The sequence below is a fragment of the Phyllobates terribilis genome, unplaced genomic scaffold (assembly GCF_046119375.1).
Source record: "Phyllobates terribilis strain yellow unplaced genomic scaffold, ASM4611937v1 Scaffold_110__1_contigs__length_5578470, whole genome shotgun sequence".
In the NCBI taxonomy this organism is placed as follows: Eukaryota; Metazoa; Chordata; class Amphibia; order Anura; family Dendrobatidae; genus Phyllobates; species Phyllobates terribilis.
The window spans coordinates 2,338,192-2,358,366 of record NW_027362870.1 but is presented as its reverse complement, the minus strand read 5'-3'; positions in this window follow the sequence as shown (position 1 = coordinate 2,358,366).

Here is a 20,175-nt window from a genome sequence, read left to right as displayed (position 1 = left end):
CATGAAATTGAAATACTTAATTTTCTAAAAAAAATTCAAGGAGGGCATGTGTGTGCCTTTCTTAAATAATATAAAATTGCAGGTTATCCGTACTAGATTTTCTTATGGGACGTTGATCCAGGGAACTAGTCTGATTGCCATATGTGGAGTCGGGAAGGAATTTTTCCCCTAATATGGGGCAATTAGCATCTGCCTCATGGGGTTTTTGCCTTCCTCTGGATCAACACATTAGCTTTTAGGTTGAACTTGACAGACTTGTGTCTTTCAACCTTAAAACTATGAAACGGTCCCTGTATAGAGGTTCAAGGGTGAAGCCCAGGGTTCATTTGGAAACATCAGAAATGGTGTGTTTTGCGCCAAGTCTGTCCAAGGAAGCCTGTTTGAGCCAATGGCCTCAGAAATATCCTAACATTTAAGAAAGTAGCAATAGTTAGGGTTGGCTGAACCATTCTAACTTTAAGTTTGCCCCTCCAGTCAGCATCTACTATGTAGATGCAATAAAGGCCCTGTAATAAGTCTTTATCACTGTACAGGGCTGTAAGAGTGAAGGCCAGAGTTCCTTTGGAACCTGTAGGATAGACTGGCTTTTGCCAAGTCTTTCCAAAGAAGCTTTTTTGAGCCATAGGCCTCAGACAGGTCCTAACAAGAAAGTGGCATTAGATAGGTTTTTCTTTAGTTAGGATTGATTCAACTACTCAAGCCTCAAGCGCACTCCTCCGGGCAGCAGCTACTCTGTAGATGCAACCCTGGGCCTATGGTAAGTATCTATCCCTGTACAGGTGTGTAATGGTAAAAACCAGGGTTCCCTTGGGATCTGCAGAATGGAGTAGCTTGCGCCAAGTCTGTCCGAGGAAGTCTGTTTGAGCCAACAGCCTTAAACAGATCCCAGTATTTATGAAAAAAAAGCTTTAGTTAGAGTTGAATCAACCATTATAGCCTCAAGCTCGCTCCTCCGGCCAGCAGCTACTCTGTAGATGCAGCCCTGGGCCTATGGTAAGTATCTATCCCTGTACAGGGGTGTAATGGTAAAGGCCAGGGTTCCCTTGGGATCTGCAGAATGGAGTAGCTTGCGCCAAGTCTGTCCGAGAAAGCCTTTTTGAGCTGATGGATTTAAACAAATTTCAACATTTAGGAAAAAAGCATTAATCTATTTCAGTTAGAGTTAATTCAATTACTCTAGCATAAAGATCCTAATTCACTTTGTCTAAAGGAAGTTAGTTGTCAAATTTTTATTGTGTGAGCAATGAGGTTATGAAACTCTCTACCACATGAAATTGAAATACTTAATTTTCTAAAAAAAATTCAAGGAGGGCATGTGTGTGCCTTTCTTGAATAATATAAAATTGCAGGTTATCCGTACTAGATTTTGTTATGGGACGTTGATCCAGGGAACTAGTCTGATTGCCATATGTGGAGTCGGGAAGGAATTTTTCCCCTAATATGGGGCAATTAGCATCTGCCTCATGGGGTTTTTGCCTTCCTCTGGATCAACACATTAGCTTTTAGGTTGAACTTGATGGACTTGTGTCTTTCAACCTTAAAACTATGAAACGGTCCCTGTATAGAGGTTCAAGGGTGAAGCCCAGGGTTCATTTGGAAACATCAGAAATGGTGTGTTTTGCGCCAAGTCTGTCCAAGGAAGCCTGTTTGAGCCAACGGCCTCAGAAATATCCTAACATTTAAGAAAGTAGCAATAGTTAGGGTTGGCTGAACCATTCTAACCTTAAGTTTGCCCCTCCAGTCAGCATCTACTATGTAGATGCAATCAAGGCCCTGTAATAAGTCTTTATCACTGTACTGGGATGTAAGAGTGAAGGTCAGAGTTCCTTTGGAACCTGTAGGATAGACTGGCTTTTGCCAAGTTTTTCCAAAGAAGCTTTTTTGAGCCATAGGCCTCAGACAGGTCCTAACAAGAAAGTGTCATTAGATAGGTTTTTCTTTAGTTAGGATTGACTCAACTACTCAAGCCTCAAGCGCACTCCTCCGGCCAGCAGCTACTCTGTAGATGCAACCCTGGGCCTATGGTAAGAATCTATCCCTGTACAGGGGTGTAATGGTAAAAACCAGGCTTCCCTTGGGATCTGCAGAATGGAGTAGCTTGCGCCAAGTCTTTCCGAGGAAGTCTGTTTGAGCCAACAGCCTTAAACAGATCCCAGTATTTAGGAAAAAAAAGCTTTAGTTAGAGTTGAATCAACCACTATAGCCTCAAGCTCGCTCCTCCGGCCAGCAGCTACTCTGTAGATGCAACCCTGGGCCTATGGTAAGTATCTATCCCTGTACAGGGGTGTAATGGTAAAGGCCAGGGTTCCCTTGGGATCTGCAGAATGGAGTAGCTTGCGCCAAGTCTGTCCGAGAAAGCCTTTTTGAGCTGATGGATTTAAACAAATTTCAACATTTAGGAAAAAAGCATTAATCTATTTCAGTTAGAGTTAATTCAATTACTCTAGCATAAAGATCCTAATTCACTTTGTCTAAAGGAAGTTAGTTGGCAAATTTTTATTGTGTGAGCAATGAGGTTATGAAACTCTCTACCACATGAAATTGAAATACTTAATTTTCTAAAAAAAATTCAAGGAGGGCATGTGTGTGCCTTTCTTGAATAATATAAAATTGCAGGTTATCCGTACTAGATTTTGTTATGGGACGTTGATCCAGGGAACTAGTCTGATTGCCATATGTGGAGTCGGGAAGGAATTTTTCCCCTAATATGGGGCAATTAGCATCTGCCTCATGGGGTTTTTGCCTTCCTCTGGATCAACACATTAGCTTTTAGGTTGAACTTGATGGACTTGTGTCTTTCAACCTAAAAACTATGAAACGGTCCCTGTATAGAGGTTCAAGGGTGAAGCCCAGGGTTCATTTGGAAACATCAGAAATGGAGTGTTTTGCGCCCAGTCTGTCCAAGGAAGCCTGTTTGAGCCAACGGCCTCAGAAATATCCTAACATTTAAGAAAGTAGCAATAGTTAGGGTTGGCTGAACCATTCTAGCCTTAAGTTTGCCCCTCCAGTCAGCATCTACTATGTAGATGCAATCAAGGCCCTGTAATAAGTCTTTATCGCTGTACAGGGCTGTAAGAGTGAAGGCCAGAGTTCCTTTGGAACCTGTAGGATAGACTGGCTTTTGCCAAGTCTTTCCAAAGAAGCTTTTTTGAGCCATAGGCCTCAGACAGGTCCTAAGAAGAAAGTGGCATTAGATACGTTTTTCTTTAGTTAGGATTGATTCAACTACTCAAGCCTCAAGCGCACTCCTCCGGCCAGCAGCTACTCTATAGATGCAACCCTGGGCCTATGGTAAGTATCTATCCCTGTACAGGGGTGTAATGGTAAAAACCAGGGTTCCCTTGGGATCTGCAGAATGGAGTAGCTTGCGCCAAGTCTGTCCGAGGAAGTCTGTTTGAGCCAACAGCCTTAAACAGATCCCAGTATTTAGGAAAAAAAAGCTTTAGTTAGAGTTGAATCAACCACTATAGCCTCAAGCTCGCTCCTCCGGCCAGCAGCTACTCTGTAGATGCAGCCCTGGACCTATGGTAAGTATCTTTCCCTGTACAGGGGTGTAATGGTAAAGGCCAGGGTTCCCTTGGGATCTGCAGAATGGAGTAGCTTGCGCCAAGTCTGTCCGAGAAAGCCTTTTTGAGCTGATGGATTTAAACAAATTTCAACATTTAGGAAAAAAGCATTAATCTATTTCAGTTAGAGTTAATTCAATTACTCTAGCATAAAGATCCTAATTCACTTTGTCTAAAGGAAGTTAGTTGTCAAATTTTTATTGTGTGAGCAATGAGGTTATGAAACTCTCTACCACATGAAATTGAAATACTTAATTTTCTAAAAAAAATTCAAGGAGGGCATGTGTGTGCCTTTCTTGAATAATATAAAATTGCAGGTTATCCGTACTAGATTTTGTTATGGGACGTTGATCCAGGGAACTAGTCTGATTGCCATATGTGGAGTCGGGAAGGAATTTTTCCCCTAATATGGGGCAATTAGCATCTGCCTCATGGGGTTTTTGCCTTCCTCTGGATCAACACATTAGCTTTTAGGTTGAACTTGATGGACTTGTGTCTTTCAACCTTAAAACTATGAAACGGTCCCTGTATAGAGGTTCAAGGGTGAAGCCCAGGGTTCATTTGGAAACATCAGAAATGGTGTGTTTTGCGCCAAGTCTGTCCAAGGAAGCCTGTTTGAGCCAACGGCCTCAGAAATATCCTAACATTTAAGAAAGTAGCAATAGTTAGGGTTGGCTGAACCATTCTAACCTTAAGTTTGCCCCTCCAGTCAGCATCTACTATGTAGATGCAATCAAGGCCCTGTAATAAGTCTTTATCACTGTACAGGGATGTAAGAGTGAAGGTCAGAGTTCCTTTGGAACCTGTAGGATAGACTGGCTTTTGCCAAGTTTTTCCAAAGAAGCTTTTTTGAGCCATAGGCCTCAGACAGGTCCTAACAAGAAAGTGTCATTAGATAGGTTTTTCTTTAGTTAGGATTGACTCAACTACTCAAGCCTCAAGCGCACTCCTCCGGCCAGCAGCTACTCTGTAGATGCAACCCTGGGCCTATGGTAAGAATCTATCCCTGTACAGGGGTGTAATGGTAAAAACCAGGCTTCCCTTGGGATCTGCAGAATGGAGTAGCTTGCGCCAAGTCTTTCCGAGGAAGTCTGTTTGAGCCAACAGCCTTAAACAGATCCCAGTATTTAGGAAAAAAAAGCTTTAGTTAGAGTTGAATCAACCACTATAGCCTCAAGCTCGCTCCTCCGGCCAGCAGCTACTCTGTAGATGCAACCCTGGGCCTATGGTAAGTATCTATCCCTGTACAGGGGTGTAATGGTAAAGGCCAGGGTTCCCTTGGGATCTGCAGAATGGAGTAGCTTGCGCCAAGTCTGTCCGAGAAAGCCTTTTTGAGCTGATGGATTTAAACAAATTTCAACATTTAGGAAAAAAGCATTAATCTATTTCAGTTAGAGTTAATTCAATTACTCTAGCATAAAGATCCTAATTCACTTTGTCTAAAGGAAGTTAGTTGGCAAATTTTTATTGTGTGAGCAATGAGGTTATGAAACTCTCTACCACATGAAATTGAAATACTTAATTTTCTAAAAAAAATTCAAGGAGGGCATGTGTGTGCCTTTCTTGAATAATATAAAATTGCAGGTTATCCGTACTAGATTTTGTTATGGGACGTTGATCCAGGGAACTAGTCTGATTGCCATATGTGGAGTCGGGAAGGAATTTTTCCCCTAATATGGGGCAATTAGCATCTGCCTCATGGGGTTTTTGCCTTCCTCTGGATCAACACATTAGCTTTTAGGTTGAACTTGATGGACTTGTGTCTTTCAACCTAAAAACTATGAAACGGTCCCTGTATAGAGGTTCAAGGGTGAAGCCCAGGGTTCATTTGGAAACATCAGAAATGGTGTGTTTTGCGCCCAGTCTGTCCAAGGAAGCCTGTTTGAGCCAACGGCCTCAGAAATATCCTAACATTTAAGAAAGTAGCAATAGTTAGGGTTGGCTGAACCATTCTAGCCTTAAGTTTGCCCCTCCAGTCAGCATCTACTATGTAGATGCAATCAAGGCCCTGTAATAAGTCTTTATCGCTGTACAGGGCTGTAAGAGTGAAGGACAGAGTTCCTTTGGAACCTGTAGGATAGACTGGCTTTTGCCAAGTCTTTCCAAAGAAGCTTTTTTGAGCCATAGGCCTCAGACAGGTCCTAAGAAGAAAGTGGCATTAGATAGGTTTTTCTTTAGTTAGGATTGATTCAACTACTCAAGCCTCAAGCGCACTCCTCCGGCCAGCAGCTACTCTATAGATGCAACCCTGGGCCTATGGTAAGTATCTATCCCTGTACAGGGGTGTAATGGTAAAAACCAGGGTTCCCTTGGGATCTGCAGAATGGAGTAGCTTGCGCCAAGTCTGTCCGAGGAAGTCTGTTTGAGCCAACAGCCTTAAACAGATTCCAGTATTTAGGAAAAAAAAGCTTTAGTTAGAGTTGAATCAACCACTATAGCCTCAAGCTCGCTCCTCCGGCCAGCAGCTACTCTGTAGATGCAGCCCTGGACCTATGGTAAGTATCTTTCCCTGTACAGGGGTGTAATGGTAAAGGCCAGGGTTCCCTTGGGATCTGCAGAATGGAGTAGCTTGCGCCAAGTCTGTCCGAGAAAGCCTTTTTGAGCTGATGGATTTAAACAAATTTCAACATTTAGGAAAAAAGCATTAATCTATTTCAGTTAGAGTTAATTCAATTACTCTAGCATAAAGATCCTAATTCACTTTGTCTAAAGGAAGTTAGTTGGCAAATTTTTATTGTGTGAGCAATGAGGTTATGAAACTCTCTACCACATGAAATTGAAATACTTAATTTTCTAAAAAAAATTCAAGGAGGGCATGTGTGTGCCTTTCTTAAATAATATAAAATTGCAGGTTATCCGTACTAGATTTTGTTATGGGACGTTGATCCAGGGAACTAGTCTGATTGCCATATGTGGAGTCGGGAAGGAATTTTTCCCCTAATATGGGGCAATTAGCATCTGCCTCATGGGGTTTTTGCCTTCCTCTGGATCAACACATTAGCTTTTAGGTTGAACTTGACAGACTTGTGTCTTTCAACCTTAAAACTATGAAACGGTCCCTGTATAGAGGTTCAAGGGTGAAGCCCAGGGTTCATTTGGAAACATCAGAAATGGTGTGTTTTGCGCCAAGTCTGTCCAAGGAAGCCTGTTTGAGCCAATGGCCTCAGAAATATCCTAACATTTAAGAAAGTAGCAATAGTTAGGGTTGGCTGAACCATTCTAACTTTAAGTTTGCCCCTCCAGTCAGCATCTACTATGTAGATGCAATCAAGGCCCTGTAATAAGTCTTTATCACTGTACAGGGCTGTAAGAGTGAAGGCCAGAGTTCCTTTGGAACCTGTAGGATAGACTGGCTTTTGCCAAGTCTTTCCAAAGAAGCTTTTTTGAGCCATAGGCCTCAGACAGGTCCTAACAAGAAAGTGTCATTAGATAGGTTTTTCTTTAGTTAGGATTGATTCAACTACTCAAGCCTCAAGCGCACTCATCCGGCCAGCAGCTACTCTGTAGATGCAACCCTGGGCCTATGGTAGGTATCTATCCCTGTACAGGGGTGTAATGGTAAAAACCAGGGTTCCCTTGGGATCTGCAGAATGGAGTAGCTTGCGCCAAGTCTGTCCAAGGAAGTCTGTTTGAGCCAACAGCCTTAAACAGATCCCAGTATTTAGGAAAAAAAAGCTTTAGTTAGAGTTGAATCAACCACTATAGCCTCAAGCTCGCTCCTCCGGCCAGCAGCTACTCTGTAGATGCAGCCCTGGGCCTATGGTAAGTATCTATCCCTGTACAGGGGTGTAATGGTAAAGGCCAGGGTTCCCTTGGGATCTGCAGAATGGAGTAGCTTGCGCCAAGTCTGTCCGAGAAAGCCTTTTTGAGCTGATGGATTTAAACAAATTTCAACATTTAGGAAAAAAGCATTAATCTATTTCAGTTAGAGTTAATTCATTTACTCTAGCATAAAGATCCTAATTCACTTTGTCTAAAGGAAGTTAGTTGGCAAATTTTTATTGTGTGAGCAATGAGGTTATGAAACTCTCTACCACATGAAATTGAAATACTTAATTTTCTAAAAAAAATTCAAGGAGGGCATGTGTGTGCCTTTCTTGAATAATATAAAATTGCAGGTGATCCGTACTAGATTTTGTTATGGGACGTTGATCCAGGGAACTAGTCTGATTGCCATATGTGGAGTCGGGAAGGAATTTTTCCCCTAATATGGGGCAATTAGCATCTGCCTCATGGGGTTTTTGCCTTCCTCTGGATCAACACATTAGCTTTTAGGTTGAACTTGATGGACTTGTGTCTTTCAACCTTAAAACTATGAAACGGTCCCTGTATAGAGGTTCAAGGGTGAAGCCCAGGGTTCATTTGGAAACATCAGAAATGGTGTGTTTTGCGCCAAGTCTGTCCAAGGAAGCCTGTTTGAGCCAACGGCCTCAGAAATATCCTAACATTTAAGAAAGTAGCAATAGTTAGGGTTGGCTGAACCATTCTAACCTTAAGTTTGCCCCTCCAGTCAGCATCTACTATGTAGATGCAATCAAGGCCCTGTAATAAGTCTTTATCACTGTACAGGGCTGTAAGAGTGAAGGTCAGAGTTCCTTTGGAACCTGTAGGATAGACTGGCTTTTGCCAAGTTTTTCCAAAGTTGCTTTTTTGAGCCATAGGCCTCAGACAGGTCCTAACAAGAAAGTGTCATTAGATAGGTTTTTGTTTAGTTAGTATTGACTCAACTACTCAAGCCTCAAGCGCACTCCTCCGGCCAGCAGCTACTCTGTAGATGCAACCCTGGGCCTATGGTAAGTATCTATCCCTGTACAGGGGTGTAATGGTAAAAACCAGGGTTCCCTTGGGATCTGCAGAATGGAGTAGCTTGCGCCAAGTCTGTCCGAGGAAGTCTGTTTGAGCCAACAGCCTTAAACAGATCCCAGTATTTAGGAAAAAAAAGCTTTAGTTAGAGTTGAATCAACCACTATAGCCTCAAGCTCGCTCCTCCGGCCAGCAGCTACTCTGTAGATGCAACCCTGGGCCTATGGTAAGTATCTATCCCTGTACAGGGGTGTAATGGTAAAGGCCAGGGTTCCCTTGGGATCTGCAGAATGGAGTAGCTTGCGCCAAGTCTGTCCGAGGAAGTCTTTTTGAGCCAATGGCCTTAGACAGAACCCATCATTTAGTAATAAAAAAGCTTTAGTTAGAGTTATAGCCTCAAGCTCGCTCCTCTGGCCAGCAGCTACTCTGTAGATGCAACCCTGAGCATGTGGTAAGTCTCCATTCCTGTAAAGGGGTGTAATGGTAAAGATCAGGCTTCCTTTTGACCTGCTTATGCCAAGTCTGTCAAAGGAAGCCTTTTTGAGCTGATGGCTCTAAACAGATCCTAATGTTTAGGAAAAAAGCTTATGTGTATTTCAGTTAGATTAAAAGTAAAGCCAACAAAAGAGAATTTAACTTTCCCCAAAAAATCAATTATTAATATAGCATTTACCTGCCCAGATCTCAGAACTAATGCACTATTAGGATGTAGCAATCCCATATAATTTTGTGTGCAGTTTTAATACTATGTAATCACCCCCCTCCATTAATTGGTAATATGTGAGTGGTTGTCACATCAGTATTTTGCACCTGTGTTGCTGTCATCGTTATTATATGGTATGATTAGTACTGAGACCTAGGCAGGTAAACACTGTTGCCCTTTTTTCCTGTGTTAATTCTTGAATTTTGGTGGGAATTTAAATTTGTCTTTGCTTTTAATGTTAGTGTAGGGACTCGCAAGTATGAGGACCCTTGACGCGGGTTGCGAGCTTGTGTATTTTGGCCAAAATATTTACTAATACCTCATATATATCATATATATTTTTTGCACGTTATTTTTATTCAGGGTGCAGCCAGACCCATCAATGTTGGCCTTGTAAACTAGGGTGTCTGTCTTCATGGGGTGTACTTAAAAAGTGCTGGGCAGCCCGCCTAATCTAATAGTTTGGGCTTCACTAATAGGCTGTAAGCCAGACATTGTGCACTACCTATGTGTGACCAGTGCCCTATACAAGGCTTATTTGTGTGCAGTTTTAATACTAAGCTATCACCCCCTCCATGAATTGGTAGGTTGTGAGTGGTTGTCTCATCAATATTTTGCACCTGTGTTGCTGACTTCTTCATTATATGGGTTTGCTGCATCCTTGTAATTATTGTTGCTGTATTTGCTGTGTTAATTCTTGAATTTTGGTGGGAACTTTAATTCCTTGTTTTTGTGACTTTGCTTTTAATGTTAGTGTAGGGACTCGCAAGTATGAGGACCCTTGAGCAGGTTGCGAGCTTGTATATTTTGGCCAAAATATCGACCAATACCTCATATATATCATATATATTTTTTACATGCTATTTTTATTCAGGGTGCAGCCAAGCCCATCTACAGGTGCATCTCACAAAATTAGAATATCACCATAAAAGTTAATTTATTTCAGTTCTTCAATACAAAACGTGAAACTCATATATTATATAGAGCCATTACACACAGAGTGATCTATTTCACGTGTTTATTTCTGTTAATGTTGATGATTATGGCTTACAGCCAATGAAAACTCAAAAGTCATTATTTCAATTAATTAGAATACCTTATAACAACAGCTTGAAAAATGTTTTCAAAATCCAAAATGTTATCCTACTGAAATGTATGTTCAATAAATGCCCTCAATACTTGGTCGGGGCTCCTTTTACATCAATTACTGCATCAATGCGGCAATGTGGCATGGAGGGATCAGCCTGTGGCACTGCTGAGGGGTTATGGAAGCCCAGGTGGCTTTGATAGAAGCCTTCAGGTCGTCTGCATTGTTGGGTCTGGTGTCTCTCATTTTCCTCTTGACAATACCCCATAGATTCTTTATGGGGTTAAGGTCAGGTGAGTTTGCTGCCAATCAAGCACAGTGATACTGTTGTTTTAAACCAGGTATTAGTACTTTTGTCAGTGTGGACAGGGGCCAAGTCCTGCTGGAGAATGAAATTTCCATCTCCAAAAAGCTTGGCGTAGCTAAGGTTTTGGTTCAGGGGGCCGAAACTTCTGAGTGGGCCTCTAACCAGGTAACCCTGATTCCAACTATAGCGGCGCACCCAGATAGTGGATGTAGGAAAACCTCAGCAGATGACCGCGCTGTTACTAAAAATAATCTCTATACAAAGACCAGCACTGATATTACCGCCATATGGTGACATATATTGATAGATGCCAGTCCTGCAGAACATATAAGAGATCACAGCTCAGTTATATATAGTACCTTACAGCTGACGTTCTTTCTGATTAAATTGTTCACTTTTCCCGTCTTTTCCATCTGGCCCAGACCGACACGACAACTTCTCCAGCCAGGACTCAGAGTCTCAGGTATGCAGAGATCACAACAAAGACACATTTGACTCCTTACATTTCAGGCACTGACCACATCTATCCCCAACCTGCACAAACTTCTCATCCTGCTGATACCCCAATACTGAGCCTCTGCTGCAAAATGTGTCCCTATTACTGCACCTACTGTGTGCCCTCTAGATGGTAAAACAAACCTCTAAAATAAAGTAATGCCGTGTGCAAGTGTCCTAGAAAACAGTGCCCACATTGTGCCCCCTAGAAAGTAATAGTGCCCCTTCGACAGTCACGATAACCTGAGTTCCCCTATAACAATAAGTGCCCACCTAAGATTTAATAATGTCCTGAGTCTCCCCCCATGTAGAGCTCCGCTCTAACCAGTATGATGTTCTCCTATTCACTATATAATTCCCCCTCACTGTATAGTACCCCCACACAGTATACTGACCCCTTAGTAGCCCACAAGCTGATGGCTCCAACACTGTATGATGGCCTCCACACCATACAAAGATCCCACATTATCTCCCACACTGTATGATGGCCCCCACACTGTTCAAAGAACCCACATTATCTCCCACACTGTATAAATAGAGTACATATAGTATAATGCACCAGATAGTCCTCAATATAGTATAATGCACTCCCCATAGTCCTTCGTATAGTATAATGCGCCCCCATAGGCAGAGTCTGTAGTATAATGTGCCCCCCCTCCTCATAGGCAGAGTCTGTGATATAATGCCCCCCCCCATCTCATAGGCAGCGTCTGTAGTATAATGCCCCACCTATAGGCAGAGTCTGTAGTAAAATGCACCCCCCATAGGCAGAGTCTGTAGTATAATGCTCCCCCTCTTATAGGCAGAGTCTGTAGTACAATGTCCCCCCATAGGCAGAGTCTGCAATCTACTGCTCTCCCCTGCTCATAAACAGAGTCTGTAGTATAATGCCCCCCCATAGACAGAGGCTTTAGTATAATGCTCCCCCCCTCCCCATAGACAGTCTGTAGTATAATGCCCCCCCTCCCCATAGGCAGAGTCTTTAGTATAATGCCCCCCCTCTCTGTGGGCAGAGTCTTTAGGATAATGCTCCCCCATAGGCAGAGTCTGTAGTATAATGCACCTCCCCCTTCCCATAGGCAGAGTCTGTAATATAATGCCGCCCCCCACCCGGCAAAAAATAAATAAACAGTACTCATCTCTCCTCCTGGTTACCTCGCTGCTCAGAGCACCCAGCACGCACACATCTTCAGCACAGCGGGCTGGGCGCCAAGTGATGATGTCAGAGACGTCAGTCACAGAAGGGACTAATGGGAGAGAGATCCGCGCTCCCTCTCTCATCAGTAAACTTGCGGCGGTGGCGGGCAGTGGGGCCCGATGCTGGCACCAGGGGCATGCTAGATACAGTTACACTGGCGTAGCCCTGGATGGGCCCCCTAAGAGCGAGGGGCCCGGGGCCACCGCCCCCTTTGCCCCCCTGGTAGCTTGATACTGTGGCAGAGGGAAGCATGAAGTGCTCTAAAATTTCCTGGTAGACGGCTGCGCTGACTTTTGTGTTGAAAAAACACAGTGGACCTACACCAGCAGATGACACGGCTCCCCAAACCATCACTGATTGTGGAAACTTCACACTAGACCTCAAGCAGCTTGGATTGTGGCCTCTCCACTCTTCTTCCAGACTCTGGGACCTTGATTTCAAATGAAAATTGGAACTCTGGACATCTGTCAAGCCAGCAGTCTTCATCATGATTGTCATGATTGTGGAGCCTACTAAAACAGACTAAGGGACCTTTTTTAAATGCTTAGGAAGTCTTTGCAGGTGTTTTTTGTTAATTATTTTAATTTACTGAGTTAATGACTTTTGTGTTTTCATTGGCTATAAGCCATAATCATCAACATTAACAGAAATAAACACTTGAAATAGATCACTGTGTTTGTAATGACTCTATATAATATATGAGGTTCACTTTTTGCATTGAAGAACTGAAATAAATTAACTTTTTGATGATATTCTAATTTTGTGAGATGCACCTATATGTTATGGCCTTGTAAATTAGAGTGTCTATCTTCATGGGGTGCACTTAAATAGTGCTGGGCAGCCCGTGTTCTTGCCTCAGCAGCGAATTTAGCTATCCAGGGAATCTAGTCACTTTATGTGTATATCAGTTCTGACATTATGTTGCTTGCATTTGAATCCTGTCTCTTTTTTATTGTTTGATAACTGCACTGTCTGCTAGTGATTTAATGTATTTGCTCTAGTTTCAATTTGCAATGCATTATGGGAAAGTTCCAAGAGCATTGTGAGACAGTTCTTGTTGCATTGTGGTCCTGTTCTTGTCACAGTTTGGGCAGCGACCATTATTTCCTCGTCTCTTCTGATGGAGAAGTTCCCTTATCACTCATCTTGTAAAGTGGCACAGAGCGGTAGTCGTGACTGAACGTCGGTCTGATTTCGCTCTGGCACTTTACAGACAATGGGTGTCCCAGTCCCAGTGTGCTCTAGGGTGTGGGGTGCAGCACACTCTCTTGTAGGCCGCAGGCCTCCACTGCCTTCAGGCTTCTGTCCTCAGAAGCCGCCGCTCACAATTTAGGGGACACGAAGTTCTTTGTAACAGTCAAACATATACTTGACAGTTCAAGTTCATCAGGTGGGTACAGATGGGATAAGGCACAGCAATTCACATTATCCTCCTTCTTAGCATAACTCCTCTTCAGCCCTGTTGCTAGCTCATCCTGTATTTCTCGTCCACCTCTGCAGTGCACCCGGGACTGGCCTTCAACTTCCATCTATGCAGGTCCCTGTCCATCTTCCTTTGTACTTCAGAGCACACAAAGTGTCCGGCAGCTCCTATGCCAGACCTTAGGCTCTGGACGTGACTGGAGCGACTGCTCTGGATCCCAGTAATGCCTCCCACTGCCTGGAACATTGAGTACTATATACAGTGGGTACGGAAAGCATTCAGACCCCTTTACATCTTTCACTCTTTGTTTCATTGCAGCCATTTGGTAAATTCTAAAAAGTTCTTTTTTTTTTCTCATTAAAGTACACTGTGCACCCCATCTTGACTGAAAAAAAAAACAGAAATGTAGAAATTTTTGCAAATTTATTAAAAAAGGAAAACTGAAATATCACATGGTCATAAGTATTCAGACCCTTTGCTCATATTTAAGTCACATGCTGTCCATTTCTTGTGATCCTCCTTGAGATGGTTCTACTCTTTCAATGGAGTCCAGCTGTGTTTAATTAAACTGATAGGACTTGATTTGGAAAGGCACACACCTGTCTATATAAGACCTCACAGCTCACAGTGCATGTCAGACCAAATGAGAATCATGAGCTCAAAGGAACTGCCTGTTACGATGTTAGTAGATACCCTGAAGTCCAATGGCGTGGGCCAAAAGCAGAGACTGAGACAAGAGTAGTGTGAAAGTCTATTTTAAACTCAAGTGCAAAAGATCACAGCAAACAGTTTATGAAGGTAAGTTCATTCCAAACAACACTTCTTAGAACCTAATCTGTAAGGCACGGCCTTCATTACTATTAGGGTATGTAAACGTTAACGATAGTCCAAGTTTACTTAGGTACAGTAATATGCAAACAGAAATAAGGATAGTAAGCAGACGTAGGTATTCCTCAGTTGATTGTGGACTCACGTAGTGCAGAAGAGAAGACAAACTGGAATATGGATCTGGATATTGAAGAATGCAGGAGGTGCAGCGGAGGAAACAGCGATGTCTTAAGCAGAGCTGGAGCCGGGTATTTAAACACAGAGCAAGATGGTGACTATACCAGAGGTGTAGAGATCCAGGAGAAGTTTTCTTCAGGAAGACAAAAGTTCAGAGATCCCAGCGTGAGTGAACAACAGCCAGTGGTTCCTTTCAGCAGAAGTCCCCTTAGCAGAGGATTCAGGCAGCAATCCTTTCAGCGGATGACTAGGAGTAAACACAAGGTCAGCAAGACTCTATTCAGAGGGCTAGCAAAGGTGAGTAGAAAGCTAAAAGCACACAATACTCAGGCAAGGCATGATTGCAACACATGCAGTTTAAGTAGGTCCACAGGCAGGAAACACATGACCCCAGTGAGGCAATGGAAGCCATCTTGGCTAAGGGAAAAACTACTGGCAAAGTAAAATTAAACCTGGCATCCTGACACTGCCCAAGGAGCTTAGAGACAGAATTGTGGCAAGGCACAGATCTGGCCAAGTTTACAAAAGAATTTCTGCATTAGTCAAGGGTCCTAAGAACACAGTGGCCTCCATAATCCTTAAGTGGAAGAAGTTTGGGACCACCAGAAGTCTTCCTAGACCTGGCCGTCCAGCTAAACTGAGCAATCGTGGGAGAAGAGCCTTGGTGAGAGAGGTAAAGATGAACCCCAAGATCACTGTGGCTCAGCTCCAAAGATGCAGTAGGGAGATGGGAGAAAGTTGCATAAAGTCAACTATCACTGCAGCCCTCCACAAGTCGAGCCTTTATGGCAGAGTGGCCCAACGGAAGCCTCTCCTCAGTGCAAGACATATGAAAGCCTGCACAGAGTTTGCTTAAAAACACATGAAGGACTCCCAGTCTATGAGAAATAAGATTCTTTGGTCTGATGAGACTAAGATAGAACTTTTTGGTGATAATTCTAAGGGGTATGTGTGGAAAAAACCAGGCACTGCTCATCACCTGCCCAATACAATCCCAACAGTGAAACATGGTGGTGGCAGCATCATGGGGGTGTTTTTCAGCTGCAGGGACAGGACGACTGGTTGGAATTGAAAGAAACATGAATGCGGCCAAGTACACAGATATCCTGGATGAAAACCTCTTCCAGAGTGCTCTGGACCTCAGACTTGGCCGAAGGTTCACCTTCCAACAAGACAATGACCCTAAGCACACAGTTAAAATAACAAAGGAGTGGCTTCAGAACAACTCTGTGACCATTCTAGACTGGCCCAGCCAGAGCCCTGACCTAAACCCAATTGAACATCTCTGGAGAGACCTGAAAATGGCTGTCCACCAACGTTCACCATCCAACCTGACAGAACTGGAGAGGATCTGCAAGGAAGAATGGCAGAGGAACCCCAAATCCAGGTGTGAAAAACTTGTTGCATCATTCCCAAGAAGACTCATGGATGCACTAGCTCAAAAGGGGGCTTCTACTCAATACTGGTCATTTGGTCTGACATGCACTGTGAGCTGTGAGGTCTTATATAGACAGGTGTGTGCCTTTCCAAATCAAGTCCTATCAGTTTAATGAAACACAGCTGGACTCCAATGAAAGAGTAGAACCATCTCAAGGAGGATCACAAGGAAATGGACAGCATGTGACTTAAATATGAGCAAAGGGTCTGAATACTTATGACCATGTGATATTTCAGTTTTCCTTTTTTAATAAATTTGCAAAAATTTCTACATTTCTGTTTTTTTCAGTCAACATGGGGTGCAGAGTGGACTTTAATGAGAAAAAAAATGAACTTTTTAGAATTTACCAAATGGCTGCAATGAAACAAAGAGTGAAAAATTTAAAGGGGTCTGAATGCTTTCCGTACCCACTGTACTTCAATAAAACTCACCCTATAGATACCCTAGCCTGAACCTGCATGTCAACGGAGATGGGCATCCTACATATAGATGACAATGGCACCCTTGCTGAACGGCAGCTGCCACTAGACCCTAAAAGTCCCTTATTCGTACTTACATAGACCAAAGATCTGACAGTCTACCAGAAACTGGTACAGATATCACATCAAACAATCAATCCTCAGTGTGTACTAAATGATTAAAGTGACAACAGTGAATAAAGTGACAATGTGCAAATTTATAAAAACACCCAAGAACGTTCCTAATATCTTTGGACCTCCAAGCCAAAGGATACATTCGGGCATCCAAACAAAGGCTACAATCAGCCCTGTTCAACACCCTAGATGCTGATTACCTGCCTTATAGTGGAGGGTGACACCCTAGTTAATGTTGACACTGTGGCGCCCCGCTCCACGGCGGCTATCCCTGGATAACCCTAGCCAGCCCTGGAATTAATCACCCATAGAGGTATCAATGACATAAATGATCACAAGACTAAACAATAAAAGGAACTTATCTTGATAAAGTGCAATACTGATGCGGATCATCTTTATGCCGCATGTCCCGATTTTAAAGAGATTTAATAAAATTTGTATTTTAGGGTTTATGTTATACTTATGTCTTATGGTATCCTAAGCTTATCTTATGCTATACTCACAATATGCATTAACACTTCACATGCTGTTACATCACCATTATACATTACATAAGACACATATCACTTTTAGATATAAAACCGCAAGACAGTATTCACATGACGCGTTTGTTGTCTTCAGGGGCAGGAACAGGGTAAGACAGTCCACATCCCTACAGTTTTGTATCTTGGGCTCTGTGCACACAGCCTGCTCCAAGCTTAGCCGGTAAGAGCCCTATCTATGTGGTACAATACTGGGGTTCATCGTATGTTTTCCGCATCTACTGTATGGAGGTTTCTCTACTATCAATAAAGAGAAGGGTTTTCGCAGCCTTATTCTTAAGAAGACAGGGGGTTTAGCTCCACGTCACACTACACACCGTGGTAAGGTGTATGAGGGGAGCATAGCCCGCCTAATCTAATAGTATGGGCGTCACTAATAGGCTGTAAACCAGACACTGTGCTTGACCAGCGCCAAAATATCTACCAGTACCTCATATATAGATTTTGCACGTTATTTTTATTCAGGGTTCAGACAAGCCCATCAATGCTGGATTTGTAAACTAGGGGGTCTGTCCTCATGGGGTGCACTTAGATAGTGCTTTGCAGCCTGCCTAATCTAACAGTATGAGGGTCACTAATAGGCTGTAAGCCCTATATTGAGCACTATCTGTGTTAGGCGTCAGGTGTTTTCTGGATCCGAAATGGGTTCAGAATCATCAGTGGATTTTGTGGTCTCCCATTCCGGTCCAGATGCTTCTCAGCATCGTCATCGGTCCCAACGCCTAGCTGGTGCACGAGATGTACAAGCTGTCTCTCGGGTCTTTGTTCCTAGCAACATGAAGGATAGGTTGCGGAGGGAAACAGGGCTGTTACAGCCTAAGTCCAGGATACACTGCACTGAGCATGCCCGTGACATGGCGGACCGTGATTAGTGGTTTGGGAGTCAGCTGATCCGGTGACCTGGCACCGCCTGATTGGTCGCGGGTGACGTCACCAATAATGTGACTGTGGGCAGGGCTTAATATTTAAATAGCACGCCCACAAACATGGCGGCGCGCTCTGATCATTGAGCTGAGTTGGTGTTATTGTGTGGACGCTTGGTCGTTTCGGCTCCACGTGTGCTTTTGCTGTTATAGCTTCTGACAGGCAGGTTTAGCAGGGGATAGGCAGCCTTAGATGGAGGGAGGCAGGTAGCTTCGTCTGACAGTCTGGCTCCAACAAGGGGGTCGCTATACACCCCGAGCAGACTGCGGACTCCGTATTCCCGGCACCGCCTGTTAGCCACGTGGAGAGATACTCCGCAGTCCGGTAGCACGCTGGCTGGGAGCATGTATACGCCTGCGTGAATCACACACGCATCCTAGCGCCTGCTGCGTAGCCTCTGTGCAGTTAACAGGGCTACGGCTACATTATGTGTCGCACATCTCTCGTGCAGTTAACGGAGATAGTGCGAATCCCTATTCCCGTTCCGGTGTGCAGTAACACGGGGGGGATTGTTATTTCAGTTGGTTGTTTTACCTTCTTACCCGGAAGGTGTTCGTCCGCAGTCCTCCAGGCTGCATCGCGGACCCCGGGTTCGTTTGCTTTCCATTATTTAATAAAGTTGTTTGCAACCATTCCCCTAACAATCTGTGTGTGACCAGTGACCTATACAAGCCATTTTTTGTGTGCAGTTTTAATACTAAGCAATGACCCCCTCCAAGAATTGGTAGGTTAATGAGTTGGTTGTCTCATCAGTATTTTGCACCTGTGCTGCCCCTGCCTTTATTATATGGTTTGCTTCATCCTGATTAGTGCATTCGTTTTGAGACCTGGGCTGGAGAATAAATACTGTTCCTCTTTTTTTGCTGTGTTAATAATTTTTTTCAGTTTTAATTCAACTACTCTAGCATCAAGCTCCTAATTCGCTTTGTCTAAAGGAAGTTAGATGGCAATGTTTTATTGTGTGAGGTATGGAACTCTCTACCACATGACCTTGTAATACTTAATTCTCTAAAAAAAAGTTCAAGGAGGTCCTGTGTGACTTTCTTGAATAATATTACAGGTTATTCATACTAGATTTTGTTATGGGACGTTGATCCAAGCAACTAGTCTGATTGCCATATGTGGAGTCGGGAAGGAATTTTTCCCCTAATTTTGGGCAAGCAGCATCTGCCTCATGGGGTTTTTTGACTTCCTCTGGATCAACACATTAGCTTTTCACAGGTCTCTATATATAGTGTGATGGCTCCCACAGCTCTTTATATACAGTACTAGATGGTGTCCCGATTCTAACGCATCGGGTATTCTAGAATCTGTATGCGGCCGACCAGGCGCAATCAACAGAGTGGTGTTTAAATGTGGCGCCAAAATCGCTGATTGGTCGCGGCCGCCGGCCACGACCAATCAGCAGAGCGGTGTTTAAATTTGGCGCCAGTATCGCTGATTGGTCGCAGCGCCAATATCGCTGATTCCGACCAATCAGCGAATCGTATTACTGAGGACCGGGCAGCGACGCTACCTGTGCGGGTACTTCCGCTGCGAGCAACCGGGAGATGGCCGGCTGCTCACAGCCGAAGCATCCCGACTGGCGGCGCCGCTCCCCGGTCCTCGCTTCACACTTGCCGTCGGGAGATCAGCGGCCCTAGCCATTGATCTCCCGACGGTAGCCGCATGGAGGTCAGCAGCGCCGCCGGTCGCGGTACTTCTGCTGCGAGCAGCCGGGAGATGAGCGGCTAGCGCCGGTCATCTCCCGGCTGCATCGCCGCTGACCTCCGTGCGGCAGATGAGCTGCTAACGGCCGCCATCTTTTTCTGAAATCCCGCGTCGCTGATTGGCCGCGGCTGGACCAATCAGCGGCGCAGGATTTCCTGGACAGAAGGACAGACAGACAGACAGGATTAGACGATTATATACAGTACAGACCAAAAGTTTGGACACACCTTCTCATTTAAAGATTTTTCTGTATTTTCATAACTATGAAAATTGTACATTAACACTGAAGGCATCAAAACTATGAATTAACACATGTGGAATTATATACTTAACAAAAAAGTGTGAAACAACTGAAAATATGTCTTATATTCTAGGTTCTTC